Here is a 21,081-nt window from a genome sequence, read left to right on the forward strand (position 1 = left end):
TCGGGCATGGATGTGTGTGATGTCATTAGGCTAGTTAGGTTTAAGTAGTTTTAAGTTCTAGGGGACTGATGACCTCAGCAGTAGTGCTCAGAGCCATTTGAAGTTTTTGTCAGCTTTGTATATACTGAGCAATATCTGACGAGATAAAAGCGTTCTGTGCACTGTCCTGAAACTGCACCTGATCTGGCTGTGCAGCTACCGTATTGTCCGCATAGTCAGCGACTTTCACTTCCGCGGGCACATTCTCGTTGCGAAACGCTGTAGTTCGGAGAGCCTTATGCAACCACAGAGAACTGATTTAGTGCCGCGGCACGGCAATCGGTTTCGGAGAGCGCTCTTTGTACGGCGTTCATGTACTCGTAGAATTTGGCAGAAGCCGGGAACCCGGCTCGGTGGCGCATTTCTCCTGGGAACGCGGCCGCTGTGATCGGTGTAGCGGCTCGCGGGTGAAGGTTGGTAAACCGCGGCGCCGGCTGTCACGCTTTCGTTGGCCGGCTACTGTTGTGGTGCGTCCAGGCTGCAGGTTCCCACAGCGGGCACCGGCAAAAGCCAAGAGCCCACCCTGCTTTCCCTTTCTTGTCACTCTTTGCCTCGCTTTCATTGACTGTGCGCGCACCGTACGTGCTGTGGCGTATTCCAGTTCACGGTTTTTGATTAGCTGACTACTATAAGGTTTTTTTCTCATTATGGTTTATCGCAACGTGAGCAGAGACGATGCTTCACACGTCCCGGACACTCTGAGATAACAAGAAGCGCAAATTTCACAATCAAGAACTGAGTGATATAAAAATTGAATTTTTTAATATGTTTTTTTTTAATATCCCACCGCTTCAGCGATATGAAATCCTTAATTTCGTTCATCATACTCATTGTTTTTAGGAAAACCTGCAATTGTGTCATTTGTGATTTAAATAATCAAAAACTGCATTGTCCGTTCTGTCTTTTTGCAACGTGCTAAATTATATGTTCTCGTTGAGATGAGGCCAGCTGCCGCTGGGGTTACTTGAAATGTGAACTGTTCTGATATCGTGTGTTGCCACGCCGCCATAGTTGCAGGTCTGCGCAGTAAGAACTACTTCGCGGATCGAGTCCTGCTCCGATGCGGATAATTGCGCGTGTACCGCGGATGTCGGCATTAATGATTACTTTGTGGTGAAGTGGTAAAGCGCAGTGTCGGTATTACGATTTACGTATATTTACAATGCGTGCTCATAAATAATGTTTAGTGAAAACTGAGAGATTGTATCATCATTCCTCTGACATACGTTCACGAGCACTCAGCGCAACGCTTTTTGCATTGAGTATTGTAGCATGTTTAAATGATTATACTTTATTCTTAATTAATGTACTTTTTATAAACGAAGTAAAAGACGGACAGTTAACAGTGTGCAAAGGATAACTACGGCATCTAACGGTACTTTATTACACTTACCAGTGTTACACGCAAATTTCAGAAAAACCGTTTCAGTAATTACGGAACGTACCAATAATATGAGCGGTTATGTGACTGACTGCCAGCTGCTAGCTGCTGCTCAGAGAGGCCTTGTCCCCTATGAATGTACTAAGCTCTGTTTGCTCGGTGGCTGACGGTTTTGGAAACGGGTTTCCATCTTTTGTATCCCGCCTGGAAAGCGGCGCGTGGGTCCGCTCCTGAAAACTGAAGGGTAGGCCGAATGTAGGAAGCTAGGAGGAGCGGGTGAGGTAGAACTCTCGGTACTGCAGTGTGAATTTTAATCACCTTTACTTTAGCAAGAAGATGAATACATAACTTTGCACTGAGGAGCAAATAGGTGCGAAGGCGGATGTCTCAAGCTCACACATGTTACACAGGCAAAATCTATAGTGGTTCGCCCACTATGAAATAGACACAATGTTGCTTGGTCGTCTACTCGGAATCAAATGGGCTGAAACTGGAGCGGCGCTAGTAGAGCTGCACAGCGCCGGCTAGAGGCCGCTGTCGTCGGTGTCGGTGTCGTAGTGCCAACCTAGGAACTTGCACCTACGCCGTGGCATCCTAACTATCGGTACCACACCATCCGCAGTTTATTTTTCTTCTGGAACCCTCCAAAATCTCGAATGCTTCTCGGTGTACTGGAGAAAAATAAACTGCGGTTGGAAACGTGTTTGAAACCGTCACACAACGCAACGGAGCATCCCATTAATAGGAGACAAGGCCAGTCTACGCAGCAGCTAGCGCCATCATCTTCTCCACTGGCGATCGTGGCGATCAGTCGCGATCATTGAATAACAAACAACATTGCGAGACGTTCCGTCTACGGTCTGTCAACGTAGAAAGCCACGCTTGCTGCCGAAAGGGTGGTATACGGCAGGCGCCAGCGCCTGTAGCTTCGGCGCTCTGTAGCGTAGTTGGATGACGTTTCTGGCCGCAGGTTGCTACCCTCAGTTTGCTCCTCCGGCATCCTTTATAACCCCTCGAAGTTCGTCGGGATCGTTTTGGCCTGTATATTAAAATGCGGTCATTTACACTGTAATTACGAACTCCGACTGCGGGAGGCAAAAATTCAGGCTAGGCGCAAGCCGAACGTCGGAACTCAGTAGTATTGAATGGGTTAAAGTGGTTTATAAAGGTCCAATAATCGCGGATGAGAATAAAAGATTTGCACCTGTGAATTGGAATAAGGGACTAACGGGTGTGAATATAATTTCTCTTATACATGCAGACGTAGCCGCAGTCTACTTCCATCTAGGTGATCAATCTCAGTACAAAAATTCATCGTTACCGCGACGGTTATTCACAGTTGGCCGCCGACAACCTCGTCGCTGAGCGCTCCTAACACACACACACGCACACACACACACACACACACACACACACACACACACACACACACACACACACACACACACAGCCGGCCGGGATGGCCAAGCGGTTCTAGGCGCTCCAGTCTGGAACCGCGCGACAGCTACGGTGACAGGTTCGAATTCTGCCTCGGGCATGGATGTGTGTGATGTCCTTAGGTTAGTTAGGTTTACGTAGTTCTGAGTTCTAGGGGACTGATGACCCCAGAAGTTAAGTCCCATAGTGCTCAGAACCATTTGAACACACACACACACACACACACACAGTTGCTCCGTAACGCCAATCAAGGTTCCCTTCAGCCACTGAGCCGCCCTTCCCACCGTCCGGACCCCAATGTGCATAGAAGGAATTCAGCCACCATATTTATCTATTCCTCCAGTTGTTATAAAGCTACATCTGTAAACCTCACATTTCGGAGGCGTTGATAATGGTATCGGAGAGCAGCGCAAGCAGTGCTTGGAGCGAACTCTGGCTACTGCATATTTGTTCGCGAACAGCAGTCGCAGCTTGTAGTGAGGGACGGGACAAGGCGAGGCGGGGTGAGTGCTGCCACGTGCCGGCAACGCGCATGCGCGGCCGGCCAGCCCCCGCCACCCCCGCCGTCGCGGCGCCCGCGTCTCATCGATCACGGCGCGACGCCCGCGACACAAAGGAAACTGCCACGGGCCCAGCACCCAGCACCAGCGCCTGTAATGCGACGCTTCCGATGCCCCCTCTGTGCGAGCGCCGCGTCCACACATTCCAGCGTCCACACGTTCCAAATGTGGCTCTTCCGTATTCCAGCTAGCCTGTAACCTTCAGTGTGGTCACGCCATATCAAAAATCACTCAGTGTCCAACTTTTATATATGATGCCTATCTTCGTTCGAACTTCGATTCTACTGAATAGGGTGGAAGATGTATTTTCTTATGCATTTATTGCACAAAAATCACGCACAGTGATATAGTCCATTACAGTAGGGGTAATCAGTAAATCTTAAGTATCACCTCGAAGGAATTAAGCTACGACCATGAAACTCGATGGCAGTAGCCCTGCCTATACATTCTCCCTTTAACCCAACACATGTTTTTCAATGCCGATGACTTGACGGGGCGCAACCTCGAAAATTACCTCGTCATCGGTTGTGAAGCTTGCTGCCACGCAATGATTCATTCACACGATGAAAACAGGAAGACCTCACCGTGTGATATCAGGATTACATGGGACGTGGAAAGGGGGGAGGAGGCAAAATTTGACAGAACAAAGAAACAGCAGGGGCGTTGTCGTGTACCAACATCACTTTAGCCGACTTCCCGCAACGCTTCGTCTCGATAGACTCTCATAATCTCGTCAGGTGATTTCGGTAGGATACTCCGTGATGATTTGCGTTTCACGCGCATAATGTTTTGGCACCACAGCATGGAAGTAAAAAAAATAAAAAAACGTTGATGTTTGAGCCTTTGGCCTTTACCGCGGTGCGAATCCATATGTTCCCACTGCTTGCTTTATTCCTTGGTCTATGGGCCACCCAGCAATCTTCCAAGGAGATAAGTCGAGTAAAGAAGCCGTGTGGATTGATCTGTCACTGCTACAAGATTTCCGTTGCGTAGTCGGTTTGGGGGCCCTCTGAATGGGTGTGAGTGGGAGCTGATGAAAATGTGGCAAGACGACGAAACCTCATCCATGACAGATTTTCAATCTTTTCACTATCGCCTCGATAGATCTTCTAACTATAGAGCTTCCACTTCTCTCTCGATTCCCGGTTCTTCGCAGAGAGATGGTCTGCCGCTTGTTCTTCGTCATTCAGACTTGTTTCGCCGCAGTGGAGCCGTCGAGGCTACCTAACCACTGTGTTATACATTGGCGCATTGTTGCCGTAAAATTTCAACAACTCCACATGGATTGTTGCAGCATTTTTCCCCTCCGAATGCAAAAAAACTACAGAGCCATCCAGATCCCCCACCATCGGTATCGCAATCATGCCAGTTAGCTCCTTCCCGTCGCTCTGTCAACAAAATTTTGGTGCCGAGTGGACATGCGTCTTCGTTCTGTCACCAATCGAAATGGCGACGCCCATTGAGAATCCCGCCAAATGCGAAGTACGTAGTGTCATTCGTTTCCTGAATGTATAAAATGTTCTTCTTATCGAAATTTATGGGAAAATAAGTAATGTTTATGGTGAAACCGCAATGAACGAGTCTTCAGTGACGTGGAATGTTGTCGGCAAAGGCCACACGCATGAGCTCAACACAGCAAGAACTACAATGTCGTAAGAGGGAAATTTTGGACATTCTTCTTACAGCCCTGACTTTACACCAAGTGATTGTCACTTATTCCTGTAACTAAAGAAATTTTTGGGTGGAAAACAGTTCGCAAACGACGAAGATCTCAAACAAGCAGTGACATACTGGCTCAAATCTTTGGCGGGTAGAGGAGTACAACATAGGAATTGAAAAACTGGTCTCACGTTACAGTAAGTGCCTTGACAGTTACGGCGACTACTTGAAAAATAGACTAAGGTACTGTAACTTAATAAATAAACTTTTGTGTTGATGTCTTTCGCTTTTATTTGGTTATGAGAAAATGTTCTTTTCCTTCTGCACGACCCTCGTTATTCCCACACGATGCTCCGATTTCTCTACCGGCGTGCTACGGTACTATGGACGGACCTTCCAATGTGTACCACGACGGCAGATATGTGCCATATAAAAAGAGAGTAGTAATTTACGTATTTTCATTTTTTCAACATGATATTAAAACTTTGTGTTCCTCGTAAAACATTCAATAATTAATGTACTTTTTACAATTCTCGCTGCAAAATTATCACGCACTTGCTCTTTAGCTCATACACTGGGTTCAAACGCATAAACAGTCATCTCTTCATCGATATCAGTTTTTCACGTTCTGACGCATCCTTTCCTCTCTCTCCTACTATCTGCTGCAGGATTGTGAGTGATACAACTTTCGTTAATTTTGTAGCTTTCTGTCTTACATAAATGAAGTTGTTCTTGCAACTGCTTTCGTATAGGGAAATGGTTGCATTTAGTTATGTTAATCTTTTGCGACCACGTACAATTAAGCAGTCGTCATCTTCGTTTTTTTTATGCACGCATAATCATTCTTTTCTTTATCTTGATTTTTCGCCGCATGGTGAGCAGGACTGAAATTTCAACGGGAAAAAGCATATTTTCTTTAGTTACGACCTCAGACGGCAAAGGAGATTGAAGTTCTTTCTTCCAGCTGATTGTTTTCACCATTCACCAGCATTTTAACATATTATTCCATTACTTGTTTTTTGATAACTTCAGAAGCAGTTTTAGAAACTAAAAATTGTTATTTTTTAAGTAAGGAAACGTGGTTCTGCCTTGAGAAAATATAGTTTTTCTTGTTTTAGCACTCAGAAATGTTACAGAGAAGTTTTTCCACCTTCACTGGGTTTATTTATTTTCTGTTAAACAATGTATAAAGAAGTTGTACATTACAATACATACTTCAGATTATAATGTTTACTTTAATAAAAGAACTGACAGAAATATGAACAGAATAAATAGATACAGGCGTATACCTTAGTATTACACATTGGTGTTCACGTGGCTGTTGGATATTTCCAGTACAGCTATAGACATTGCCCTCCAGTATCTCATCCGCAGTTAACAAGCGTTTAACAACGTTTTGTTACGTAATTTGACAAATTTTACGCGTAATAGGAATTTGTCGATTTTGTTTCCCCTGATGTTTTTTTCCTTTTCCAGTCTGGAACCGCGCAAGCGCTACGGTCGCAGGTTCGAATCCTGTCTCGGGCATGGATGTGTGTGACAATCTTAGGTTAGTTAGGTTTAAGTAGTTCTAAGATCTAGGGGACTGATGACCTCCGATGTTAAGTCCCATAGTTCTTAGAGCCATATTTTCCTTTTCTGTTTCCTTTTTATAGCACTATTGTCATTATCTTATTTTTTGCTGTCAACAAAGATTCGCTATTTCACTCCTGACTAGCATTTTCTTACGTTACGGTACTAGTTTTCGAAAAATGCGTTGTATCGTATGGTGAGTGTTATTTTAATTACTGGCCTCTTTAATTAACGTTCTTTTTTTGTTTTTTGTTAAGCGTCGTACTATGCTAGAATGAACTGTTTTTCATTTTCTTCGTTAGCGTATCGACTGTTTCTTATGTACATGGGAAGTACCACGTTATTTCTGGAGGTACTAAAAATTCATTCCAATGGTTCCCGTAGCAACTCGAAGAGCAGTAAGAAAAATCAATTAGTAAATTACTTGCTTTGAGGTGGTGTTTTCGGTCATGCAATGCCTATATTTCGTCGTTAAAACTCCATTTCTGTCGATGCAAGTTTCAGAAAATAAAGGCTCAGAAGTCAACACTCTATGATTATTCCTGACCTCTTTTTATGTTTCGATTAGTTAACGCGACGATTAGCGAATGAATGCACATTTACGTGACGCCATGAACATATTTCTTTCAGTATTAAGCTTTTCTGCATCGCACATGTCCCGCTGCCTCGCCAAACGTGGAAAAGGAAAGGAGTGTGCGTCTTTTCACGAATGTAAATCTAAACTGTCATAAACGTTATCTTTCCAGCAACTTCACCATTTTGTCCGACTTCCACAGCAAAATACTGTATTTAGATTTCTCTGTACGGTTACTTTCAATCCGCCACTAGTATTCTATATCAATAAGTATCCATTTCGGGAGAGGTTGATTTTATCGTTCTTTATACAAGATTCAGTGTTCTGGGACTAATCTTTAGTCGTGGAAATTTCTGGTAACTTTTGTAAGAAATATGGGAAGAAAGGAGAGGTTTCTGTGAGGGGTACCGTCGCCACGCGGACTGTGTACACGTTCTCTGTAGTTTCTGTGTCTGAGACGCCTCACTTACAAAGATGGAGTCTCGCCACGCCACCACGACAGCCGTAGCTCTTTGAGACATCCTTTACCGTAAACAGCCGCACCCGCGACGTGGCCGCTCGCCCACGGCAGAGTACATATTCGGTATTCTCTCTGTGCGGAAGGCAGCCGGTCTCTCGTTTGGAAAAATCGATAGGCGGCAGGCGGCACGGGTCCGCCGAGCTTTGAGAGGAGAGGAGATAGCGCGGCCCATTCAGGGCGCGGTTAGCATCTCATTTGCGCGTCGCCGACATCCGATCCGCGCGACGCCCCCGCCTCTGACAAAACGGAGCCCCGCTGAAGGGAGAGAGCCGGGCCGGGTTGGGCTATCCGCGACACGCCGCGACGCGCGAGATATCCGTCTAAATGTCAACGAGCCGATAAACACGCTTTCTCCGAGGCCGCCTCGCCTCGCGTGACCCCGATGCATTCGTCGCGGCCCGCGGGTCAGCGTAGCTCGCTTTTTACGCCGCCGTGCAGCTTTACCTGAAAAGTGGGCGCCCCTCGCGTAGCGCCGGCGGGCGATCTGTCAGGGCGAGATTCTGCGGAGGTCGAGGATAAAGCGTTTCACTTTCTGGAAGTTTCGCTTCTCGCCGCGTCACACATCATCTTGCTCAGCATCTGTTACGCCTCCAAGGGCTTCCTCAACACTTCGTTAGGTCCTGCACCGACGTTGGGTAACTGTGTGACGTGGAAAATTATTTATCGAGCATCTCAGGTACCTGAATAGCGAAGTCCGCTGCATCTCCGACCTGCTATAACCACACGTCATTCATTATTCCCTTGTCCTCCACCTAAGGTATTAACAACGTTTGCAACAAGTTCAGATAACATTTTCCATTCACCTACCCTTCAAAAAATTATGGTATCTTGATGACATCACAGCCCATATCGCAATATGAAGCGGGTTCCATTCCAGCTCTTGCACATAGTGGAAATTTTCCTTACTGTTAGAACATAAAACCACATTCCTTGTGCATGAAATACGATATATCGTACATGTATCACAAAACAACACAATTGCAAAATGGTTCAAATGGCTTTGAGCACTATGGGACTTAACTTCTGAGGTCATCAGTCCCCTAGAACTTAGAACTACTTAAACCTAACTAACCTAAGGACATCACACACATCCATGCAAATTGTGCGCATGGCAGTGACGGATCGCTCAGTGACATCCCGAACCATAGCACAGCACATTGCGTCTGTAACGCATCATCCAGTGTCTGCGCGTACCATTCGACGCCGTTTACAGCAGAGTGGTCTGTCCGCAAGACGTCCATTGCTTCGTCTACCATTGACGCAGAACCACAGACGTCTCCGTCCCCAATGGTGTGATGACAGACGGATGTGGACGGCAGAATGGAATGACGTTGTCTTTACTGACGAGGCACGCTTCTGTCTGCATCACCACGATGGTCGGATTCGAGTGTGGAGACACCGTGGAGAGAGGATGCTGGACAGCTGCATTATGCACCGCCACACTGGTCTTGCACCGGGTATTATGGTATGGGGCGGTATTGGATATTACTCACGCACGCCTCTAGTACGCATTGCCGGTACTTTAATTAACCGGCGCTACATATCCGAGGTGCTGGAGCCAGTTGTCCTTCCTTACCTTCAGGGCTCGGCCACAGCCATATTTCAACAGGATAATGCGCGACCACACGTGGCATGCATTGTCCAAAGGTTCTTCGTCAATAACCAGATTGAATTGCTTCCCTGGCCGGCTCGCTCTCCGGATCTTTCGCCGATAGAAAACATGTGGTCCATGGTTGCTCAACGAGTGACCCAGATTACATCCCCAGCTGCCACACCAGATGATCTTTGGCAACGTGTGGAAGCTGCTTGGGCTGCTGTACCCCAGGAACACATCCAACGTCTCTTTGGCTCAATGCCGAGACGTGTGGCAGCGGTGATCTCCAACAATGGCGGCTACTCTGGCTGCTGATTCTGGCAGGAACCACATGTCACAGACGTCTGTAAACGTAATCATTTGATACTTGGTCAACATGTTATCTACAAAATAAATTTTGTTCTGCTACCTCTTGTCTTTCTTGGTGCTGCATTTACGGTGGCCAGCAGTGTATTAGGCCTACTTCAACTTTCGTTGGGCAGTCTACGGAGCCCGTGAGTGATACTTTACCGTTCCGTATAGGAAGTTCATTTTGATTATAAACACTCTCACCCGGAATCACTAGTCGCGTATTATCGACGAATCTCCCGTAAGTATGCTGCAATGGTTCATCACGACCGTTGCTGGTTATTCAGCAAACATTAAGGAAATCGGAGTTCGTCACTTTTCTTAAACTCATGACTTCCCCCCCCCCCCCTTTCTGTCTTCCAGAGCGAGAAAACAGAGAACTCCTACTTGGATGAGAAAGCAAGCATTTTTCGTCAGCTAGTTCGCTTGGTGTATTCGGAACAGTTCCTCAAGTATCGCTAGTGTTATAAAGAAGAGTGCGCCATCTGAATTCAGCTGAATTTGTAAATCTTTTTGTAGATATCAACATAGTTAATTTATGAATGGTCGTTTGGACACTACGGATTTGACGGAGAGCATATGGCGGCGCTGGATGCGAGCGACTTGCTACGCCTGCGAGTTAGGCAATCAAGACGTACTGGGACTACATTTGGGCGCCAACATTCTGTAGGGGCGTAGGCCGGAACTATTGTTACTGCCTTACCGGCTGTTCTGAACCACTGGTGCAGATTAATACTTACAGTCTCCATGAGTTCAAAGACCAACTCTCAACTAGGACTATAAGTAACGTTTATCTTTTGAAATGAATGCATAACGTCAAAATGACTTAGCACAAGGGAATTGTCACTGCAAGATTGTCAAGTTTTCTAAATTTGTTTGTTCTCCTTTGACTTGGTATTAACACTGACATCTCTCACACTTCGCTCTATTTTGACACTATTCACTGGGAAAAAATCGAGAATGTACTGTTTTATTTCACTTTCATGATACGACGATTACACTACTAAGTAAGAAAATTTGTATAATTGCCATTAATATGGAGCTGTACCATTATTATAACAATTACGTGATCGAAAAATATTACTTAACAATTGTGGCAGTTGAATTTTTACGAGCTAAGTGAAGAATGCCTGTAAAACTTATCCGAAACTTACCAATTTCACCAGCTGTTTCGCCAGCGTGTGGGTGCGGCACACTGTTCAAATCTCTTCCTGTCCCCCCCCCCCCCCCTGTTCATCTCCTCATTTCTCTGCCTACCCCATCCCCTCACTATCCGTCATCATCTCACCCCCTCTGGTCAGCTGCGCCCATTCGCTTATACAGACTATGGGACGCTTTCCAATACTAAGAAGGCACCGTGTTTCGCACAATGTGTTTATTTAAGAGTATGAAATACGCCACTATGTCAAAACTAGATTTTCACCGCTTAGAGGAGCTGTCGATATCAAATTTAACAGTTTTACTTCTTTACACAAATTCTTATTGATGTATTATAACTTTTTTTCTCCTACCACTGCTTCGTCTCTTAAGTTCAAGGGTAAAATATTCACAAGAGAAACCAATTTAACTTTACTCTCTGGGAACAAAAATTTTCTTTTGGACGTATCTATAGTTTTTAGTTCCCACTTTTCCCGCACTACTATTTCCGATGGTGACGAGAAGCAGCCATGTAGAAGTGGCGTACAGTACTATTTTTTCGATTCATATGCAGTATGCACACGCAAAAAGGGTGTATGGAATATGTACGACTGCAATCCCGTACAGCTGATGCGCTTTGCCCACCATTTGCATTTTGTAATCTTAAGTTGCGGAAATCTTTAGATTTTGTCTCAGACGTAACTGTATATCGCTTATGAATTCTGCACTCGTTAAAGTTATACAGAACTGGCTGGATCCAGAGTGAAGTCACCTCTGATTTCTTAAAAATCTCAAGCTCGTATTCTGGAAAGTTAATAACTCTTGAGAGTGCCAAGAACATAAAGGCTACACTTAATTCAAATATCTTCAGTCAGTGACTCAGTATAAGAAAAGGGCTTTCAAATACCAGCTGACTCCAACAATATTTTATTATTTTTTGCTTCTGAGAAGTGCCTTTAGGACTACAAAGTAACACGCACATAATGACACAAGGAAGGTATTTGTAGAGAGTACCTGGAGGAACGTATTGAGTATAGGAATCCAAAGCTACACCAGCAATGAGACAGTTTCGGAAATTCGGACTTCATTTCTCCCCGTTGACCGGACTTATTTCTCTGCGTTGACTTGAAACGTTCGTGAAACCCCAGCGAAGTGAGAGGAGCATTCAAGTGGCAGGGCATATGCAACTTAAAGAATGTGTTCAGTTTATAGCGAATGCGACATGCGTGCTGTGATTCTGGAGGAAACACGTAAACCCTTCCTATTGATGATGAAGATGGTAAGTATTGCTCTAGTGATCTACCAATTGACGTTGGACTCCATGATTTCGATGCTCGGTAGCTTCCTTGGGTTAGGTTCCCTGGCATGGCTTCCTATGCTCTGTGTGTTCCTCAAGGCACCATCTCAAATACTCCAAATTTATTAGGCGTCAATGCGAAATAATTATTTCTCAGATTAGCCTTAATGCCTACGCTGGAACGACGGTATTTTGTGTTTTTGTCAGGAGTTGAGAATATCAGAATAATAGCGAGGAAAACGAACTCGTTAGGGATTTATGGACCTTCCCCGTATTAGCGTCTTAGGAACGAACCACGGGAAAGACATTGAAAATTATGGTTGGCGGAACCTAGGTGTTGTGGGAAAATTAAACGATTTATCACCGTGCTAAATTTCGCTAGGAAACCTGTGGCTTCGATATAATGTTGGAAACCGCACGTAATATCGGGCAGCGCCCTCTGGGGGTAGTCTTAATAACTTTCACCGCGGGGGAGGTGCACAAACTTGCCCCGCCAACGTTCACATCACACTTCTGAAAGGGAATAATTCTTGTCGCTCACTTCCGACCCTCTCGCCTCAGAGCACATGAACGTTGCATGTTTTCGTAGCAACATTTCTCTGAGTTGAAATGCTTCTATGAGAGCATATTAGTCGTACGTCTCCCCTAAAAGCTGAAGTTACATCTGCCTTCATAGTTCACTTCAACTACAGCTGCACTCCATTACACTTCGACCAAGTCTTGAATCCGCTCTTTGACACTCACAAACAAATATACTTACAAACACTAGGCCAGTTAACTTTTGACAGTGACAGTACTTATTCGACAATTAAATTAAAACAGATCAGACCCTCCTATTCAAATCAAGGCAGTGAAGAGGATCTCAGTGGTTGTGAAAGTATATGGTAGAACTGGAATTCCCGTCCCAAACAGTGCAAAGTGGGAGGACGCTTATCACACTTTCATTTCGTTGGAATCTGTCTGAAAAGACACTAGAGTTAGGTCCACACCTGTTCAAAACAGAAAAGAAGGTATCATGTTCTGTGAATTATCAGGTGCCGACTAATTCTGAAAAATTTTCGCTACAGAAGTGCTAGGTCCGTAGCTTGAGGACTATGGCTTGGAACCTCGATTGTTCGTCTTAATTTCTTTTGTTTTGTTTGTCTAAACCGCGACGAATAGTTGGTCACGCATATTTTTTTTATCTTAGTCACAAATGAGCTGCTTTTTCCTTCCCTAATGATCTTCCGCTCGATAGGGTGTCGGCTCTTCCCGTTTATGACGTACATAATTAATATTTAGTTTGTTTGCAAGCACACACTGAAATTCCCACGCCACGCTACAGCAGCCGCTAGGGAGGCAAAACAGTGTCGCAGGTCACTAATAAAGTGAGGCGTCGTATGATAACTGTTTTTGGTAATAGCGGAAGTATAGAAGCAGTGTCCGGCCAATCCAGGCGGGTAAAGAACTCACCTGGACTGGCCTAATAGCAACATTTCCGCTGTAGAGTGTGGAACTGTAACTGTGCCGCTGGGATTTCAACGTGTATCCGAAATGCAGACATTTATCTGTAAACAAACAACAAATTAATTAGGTAACTTCTTTTAAAGTGATGATCAAAACTTTATGTCTGCCCCTCCAGAGAATAGAGGCGCGCTCTTATAGTTGGCGCGACGTGTTTGTCGTATTTTATACATGCAGTTTAAGGCTGGCACGGGGGACGTCAAAACTAGAGTATAGAACTTGGTTGTATCTGTGATGTTTGAGATTTAATGATGGCAACTGGAAGTCACTCCCGTTTTAAGGTAGGTGAATGTCATACCTGCTAGTACTCCGAAAGGCTGTGCATCGTGTCTCTTCATCGGTATACAGCAAGCAAACAAAAATTCTTAACAATCCTAATGACAATGATCAGTTCTAGAATAGACAGCTCTATTCTTAGCTACTCATATCAAAATCCTTTGTAGCCAGACAGTTTGACCTCAACACGTGCATACTTTTCCGCACATGTATAGCTGGTAGTTACGATGTTCCCGGTAGTCTACATTAGGTTTCTCAAAACAGACGTTATCTTTTCAGAAATAATGAGATCTTGTCTGTATTCTCTCCTGAGGCTCTTCAGTTCGCGCTGTAGGCTGCACAGCGCGCGCATTTGGGACAAAAATTACGCCGCTTTCAGAACTCGTCAACGGCATACGAGCATTACAAGTTGACTCCACAGGAAAACACCCCCCTTACAGAGTTAAAAAGCTCGCAACGACTGCACCGAGCGCATTAAATACTGCTGCTCCTAATGGTGTTTATTATGACAGTCATATCACTCCAGTTACGCGTTCAGTTCATCTTGCCTTTTTGAACTGCAGCGCACTGCAAACAGTGTATCAAATGCTGCCAGCAGTGTGCAGGTATTTATTTCGTTAATTAATTCGCAAGTGCAATTTACTAATTTATAAATATAATATATTTTATTACCTGGCAATTTGCCGCAGACAGTACACATCAAAATTAATCAAATATCAGCTACATCTGAAAACATCGTGCTAACACGCAGAATATGCATTAACATATATTAAAACCAATGTGAGTTTGAGCGTGTCTCTAGTTGAGTGAATGTGTTGATGGCAGCGAAATTATTGACGACAAGACATTTAACAAACTGTAATTTAGACTGAGGCTCAAATTGCGGCCGACTATTCCGTGTCTAACTTAGGAGGGCGGCAGAAATGTGAGAACGTCTGCCTGCACCTTGTAACGACTCTACCCACGTAGAAGCTGCTGGAGGCAGCCGGCTTCCGTCAGGCGCACGGGGCACAGCCGACGTTGCGCCGCCGTAGAGGCGCCAACACTATTGCGAAAGCGTCCGAGCTTGCGAGTCGGCTGTACGTGCGCTGCAAGTGCCTGACAGCCGCGGGGTAACTTTCCTCACGCGTAGATCACGTCGTCCGTAACGTCCGACGCCAATATTTGACCTACGCAATGAGACGCAATGCAGTTGCTGTGTGCGGAAGGACAAGTAGCAGAAAACGATGGAAGGAGACACCATGGCGGAATGAAAGAGTCAAGGAGATAGTGGCAAGGAAGAAGAAAGCCTTCAGACAGTTGTTCCAAGTAAGGAGCGAATTAGCGAGAGAGGATATAAGAAAGAGAAGGAAGAGGCAAATAAGACAGCGGCTGAGGAGAGAAGAAAGATGATGGAGCAAGAAAGCAGAGGAAGTAAGGAGGTACTATATGGAATGGTGAAAAGTAAGAGGAGACGTTTGAAGCAGGTTGAAACAATGATGGATTAAAATGGGAAAGAGGATAATAACAGAGACACTGAAAATAGTGTGGAAAGAGTACTTTGAACGCTTGCTAAATCCGAACGGCCTTGGAGAAGAGGATAATAGACTAAAGAAGGTAGAAATTCTGGGGGAGGGGTGGGGTGCGGGGGGTGGACGACCTGTCATACAAAGAAACGGAAAATGCCACTGGACAAGATGAAAGGAGGAAGGGCACTACGTGTGGACGAAGTAAGTGTCGAAATGGTGAAGGCCCTGCTGCCTTCAGTGGCAGATTGTTGTGAAACAGTGACTTTATCATCTGGTGAGACCGGTGTGGTAAGAGAAGAAGACTCCAGAAGATTGAAAGAGGGCATTAATTATCCGTATATTGAAGAAAGATAGTAGGAAGGATTGTAGAAACTACAAGGCGGTCACACCGATACCACACTGTGACAAGGTATATGAAAAGGTCCTAGAGAACAGAACCCAAGGTCGACAACAAACTGAGAGAGAAGCAGCATGGCTTCAGACCTGGGAGATCAAGTGTTGGCCTAATATTTGCAGTGAGGCAGCTCCAGGCACACCACTACGGTTCTGGAGAAGAGCTTGTGATGGCCTTAGTCGTTACAGAAAAGGCATTTGACAGCTTGGAGGAGATGCACTGCGGAAGTCTGAGTTGTGTGAAAAAATCTGATTGGTTCCAGGAAACAATGTGGTGGGAAACAGGGTGGTGCATTGTCACCTCTCCTCTTCATTGTGGTTCAAAATGGTTCAAATGGCTCTGAGCGCTCTGGGACTTAGCATCTGAGGTCATCAGTCCCCTAGACTTAGAACTACTTAAACCTAACTAACCTAAGGACATCACACATATCCATGCCCGAGGCAGGATTCGAACCTGCGACCGTAGCAGCAGCGCGGTTCCGGACTGAAGCGCCTAGAACCGCTCGGCCACAGCCGCCGTCCTTCATTGTGGTATTCGATGAAATAATGTGTAAGATGGCAGAAAAATTTCGAAGTCTGAGTTGTGTGAAAACAACTGATTGGTTCTAGCAAACAAGTGGTTTGAAACAGGGCGGTGCATTGCTACCTCTAAAATGTTCAGATGTGTGTGAATGTCTAAGGAACCAAACTGCTGAAGTCATCGTTTCCTACACTTACACACTATTTGAACTAACTTATGCTAAAAACAACACACACGCACACACACCCTTGCCCGAGGGAGCACTCGAACCTCTGGCGGGAGGGGCCGCGCAATCCGTGATATTGCGCCTCTAACCGTGCGTCCTCTTCACTGTGGTCTTGGATGAAATAATGACTGAGTAGCAGAAAAAACTGGAGAAGACAAGATGAAGGCAGTGGTGTTCGGGGATGACTTAAGATGACCTGGGAAAAGGAGGAGGAGGAAATTCAGGAACAGCTGGATGCGTTGGGTTGGGTTGATTTGCTGGAAGAGATCAAACACCTGGGAAGTGTGACACAAGAAAGTGGAAGAAATGAGAAAGAGATCAGTACGCCTGGCAGACAGGCAGAAGCATTCCTACGAGGTGTTAGGAGCCTGGTTTGCAACAAATGCGTCCCACAAAAAAAGCAAAGAACTAATATATAGAAGTTATTACATCCCAATATTGATATAAGCATGGGTCATGAAGAAAAGAGTCCGCCCGGGTAGCTGAGTGGTCAGAGCGACGGTATGTCATGCCAAGGGGCTCGGGTTCGATTTCCGGCTGGGTCGGAGAGTTTCTCCCGTCAGGGACAAGGTGTTGTGTTGTCCTAATCATCACCATCTCATCCTCATCGCCAAAGTGGCGTCAACTCAAAAGACTTGCACCAAGCGAACGGTCTACCCGACGGGAGGCCCTAGTCACACAGCATTTCATTTCATGAAGAAAAGAGATGTAGACAGATTACAAACATGCGAAATGAAGTTGCTCAGCAGTAGGGTAGGGGTAACAAGCGGAGGACTAGATAAGGAATGAAAAGGTAATGGGAATAGTGAAAGAGGAATCCTTGCAGAACGAAATAGAAACATCAAGATTAAGATGGCATGGGCACTTAAAGAGAGCGGAAAACAAGGGGATTCCAGAGAAGGTGCATGAAATGGACATGTGAAGCAAACGACCAAGAGGAAGATCAAGGGATAGGTCACTGAAAGGTGGGGGAGAAAAGAAGCGAGGACGGGACCAGAGTGAACACAGAAAGATGTTGGGAAACAGGACTAGATGGAGAGGCTTACTTTCCCTGTCGAATCTGATCGTTTTGATGGTCCATGTGTTCTCGTATTGGAGGGGGGGGGGGGGGGGAGGCACAATGTTGCATGTACAATCTTTGAACACGATGCACGCACCAGTCAAAATAATGTGACATTGTATTCCTATCCCACACACATGTTTTCAGGGGAATATTCGGCCCTAGCTTCATTTCCATGGATGACAGTGCGCGACCCCTTCGAACAGCGGAGGTGGAGCAGCTCTTGGAACGGGAGGATATTTGTCGAATGGACGATCATCTTAGTTCCTTTGACTTAAATCCTATAGAACACGTGTGGGATGCAATGCAGAGACACTGCACCAACGAGAATCCAGCAGTTACCAATAGAGCTGGTGGATGAATGGAACGCCTTAGCAACATTGTGGACAGCATAGGAGGACGTTGCAGAGCAAGCACTGCCGTCCGTTGTGGTCGCACACTCTATTAACAACCATGCCCCGCCTTTTGTAATGTCCATGGGGCCATCACGAAGCGCGGCGACTTCAATGTCATTATTGTCTTTGAATAAAAGTATCATTCCTGTTCGTGTCTTTCGGTTAACTTCTGTACTGTACTGTACCATTTCTTTCTGTATATGGTCCAAGATTCATTGAGCTACGGTACTTTGCTGTGACACATCATGCGAAAGTTAGTTTCGTCCTGAAGTTTTGCACTGATGCGTTCATCGTATCCCAGAGAGTATCACTGAACTGAGCTGAAGGAATATGCGAGACGACTGGGTGTTAAAACTTGGGTGGCATATTTCCAGGGAAACTCCAGAGGTGAAAGAAGGGGTGCAATGGTTAAAGCACTCGACACGGATTCTGGAGGCAACCAGTTCGAATCACCACATTTGTCCGTCCAGATTTACATTTTCTATGCCCTAAATAACTTAAGGCAAGTATAGCTTCGAAACGGGCATGGCTGATTTATATCTCTGTCCTTGTTCTACCCGAGCTAATGAGCTGGTGGTCAATTGGCGTAAAACTCCTCTCATTTTGCGATACGTTCTTGCTGTACAGTAAAAAACGATAGTCGGGGCGAGATCGAAAGATTTACAGTCCTCATTGTCCTCAAGCCGATTTCCTATGATTTTAATCTGTCGTTCAGCGGGAATGCTGGTGCGGTTTTCTGAGCAGGAACACAACCAACTCCTTTCAGTGTCGTCGTCAAACATTGCTGTGCTGTGCCGAACGTTAACGAATAACGAAAACAAAAAGGATTCAGCTACCTCACATCAGTATCGTTTTTGCTTTCGTAGCTGTATCATGGTTGCGGCGACCGTAGCAACAGACTGACTCTTCGGGATCTTATCCGACTGTTGTGACGCAGACGACACTTTAGCGAGGAATTCGCAATAGCGAAAATTACGCCGCGCCCCCTTTAAACTCGTGCGTGCGAGTAAACAGAACTGAAACAAAACCCGCGCAGCTCGCGTTGCTCCCCTTTGCCTCCTTTTTTATAGCTCGCCTCGCTTAGTTACCCCGCAGAGATTTCAGCAATGCGTTGTAATTACGGTTTGCGTCACTCCGCGTAAGAAATTAACTGAAAATTTAATACGCCCCGCTTTCTGTGACGAGCAGGCGAAGCGTAGAACACGCGGAGCCTCTGGCGCGTGTTGAGTGAACCTGGTAATTAACCATCCGCCTTTGGCCAGTCGGAATTGCCTCCAGTGTTCACAGCAACCCTTTCCGTCTTTCTCCATATTATTATCTCGGATTCGCTTTTAAAATCTGACGAATGGTTAACGAAGCCTATTACTGTGTGTTTCACTGAAGTGCGTAGTCATCAAAGACGCCATTAATGATGCCAATTCGGACGAACGGGAACAACCAGCCTTCTGTTGCACTGTCTGTCATACTTAAGTGTACACTCACAGCTATGGTACTATTTATCCTATATGGGATGCAGGTTTCGGTTTGCCGACAAGGGTCTCGCCAGTTTGTAATAAAGACAAACTTTAAGAATAGTAGGACATCCTTTCAAATCCCCTGGGCTTTACCTACGCCTCTATAATAACATATGTGACTTGTCCGATTTAGGATCATAATATAAGTGGGAGAAGAGCATACTGTCCCCATCTGCTAAGCAGTATTGTGTGAGTACTGTGGAAACTGAATAGATTTACTGAAGCTGAATAGTTTTATGTATCTTAGCACGGACCAGATGAGACATATTTCGAAAGCAATTACTTGTTGACAAAGGCGGAACTGCCCGGGTATTCATTTTCCTATCCGCAAAACTCTGTAACTGAGGCCGGTCTGTACCAAAATATTAGCGAGAGCACTTGCAACAGCTCACGCAATCGCGCCAGCAGTATTGCTTCACAGTAGTACCTAACGTCTGATGAATCAGTCACGCCAACACTATGAGTAAATAGGACGGAAAAGTACCGTGATTCATTGCGTTAATAGACCCACGATTTTGCCCATTTGTTCGTGGAATCCTTATATACTATAAAAACGGATGTGTGTGTGTGTGTGTTTTCCACATTTCCTCCTAAACCACTGATCGATTTCAACCGAATTTGATACATATATCTCTTACTCTTAAGTAACAATCACTGTCGGGGTAAGAACCACCTGCCCATCGTAGCTGAGGACATATGACGTCATAAACAGTGAGATACGTGAACAACTACCTAATCATGCATGACGTTTAAATTTATTACTTCATTGCTACTAACTCTATTAGCTACATATTTCGCTGACAGTAGCCACATATGCCAATGTATGTGCCTGTATAAATACATCATTGTACGACACACTGTTCAAGAGATATGACGTCATAAACGCTGAGATGCGTGAAGAACTGCTGCATCACGCATTAAGTTTTAACACATCTCTATTCTTTACTACTGAGACACTCCTACAGTCGAGTCAAGGAAGTTAAGACAGCTTTCAACTGCGAAGCGCAAACGGCTCTAGGCGGAAACAATGGCCGCCTTTAGAGCTATGAAGAGGCTTAGTCTTAACGACGTTTAAAATCGCGTTTTATACACGCGAAGCAGCTGTACTTATACATTTGTACATAAGGCATATTTCTTTGTACGACTGTTTCATAACTGCAAACGTGTTTTCAAGAATACATGGAAATTAAATTTTTTCGGTGTTACATTATGAACACTGTTCATTTTTAATCTGCATTTCTAATTAAAAAAAATTGTTCAAATGGCTCTGAGCACTATGGGACTTAACTTCTGAGGTCATCAGTCCCTTAGAACTACTTAAACCTAACTAACCTAATGACATCACACACATCCATGCCCGAGGCAGGATTCGAACCTGCGACCGTAACAGTCGAGCGGTTCCGGACTGAAGCGCCTAGAACCGCTTGGCCACCGCGGCCTTCCGTCCCTGGATAGCTCAGTCGGTAAGGCAACGTCGTTGGTTCCAGGTGGCGATCCGGCACATAGTTTTTATCTGCCAAGAAGCTTCAAGAAGGCCCAAACTCCACTGCAGAGTGAAAGATCTTTCA

At 45.2% G+C, this 21,081-nt stretch overlaps 1 protein-coding gene across 1 annotated transcript in view; it reads left to right on the top strand.

The window, feature by feature from the left end:
• The window catches only part of LOC124613332 (translational regulator orb2-like), a 268,493-nt gene that overhangs the window by 110,068 nt on the left and 137,344 nt on the right, over positions 1-21,081 (top strand). The gene's annotated exons all lie outside the window — the stretch shown is intronic.

This window comes from Schistocerca americana, chromosome 4 (genome assembly GCF_021461395.2).
Source record: "Schistocerca americana isolate TAMUIC-IGC-003095 chromosome 4, iqSchAmer2.1, whole genome shotgun sequence".
Taxonomy (NCBI): Eukaryota; Metazoa; Arthropoda; class Insecta; order Orthoptera; family Acrididae; genus Schistocerca; species Schistocerca americana.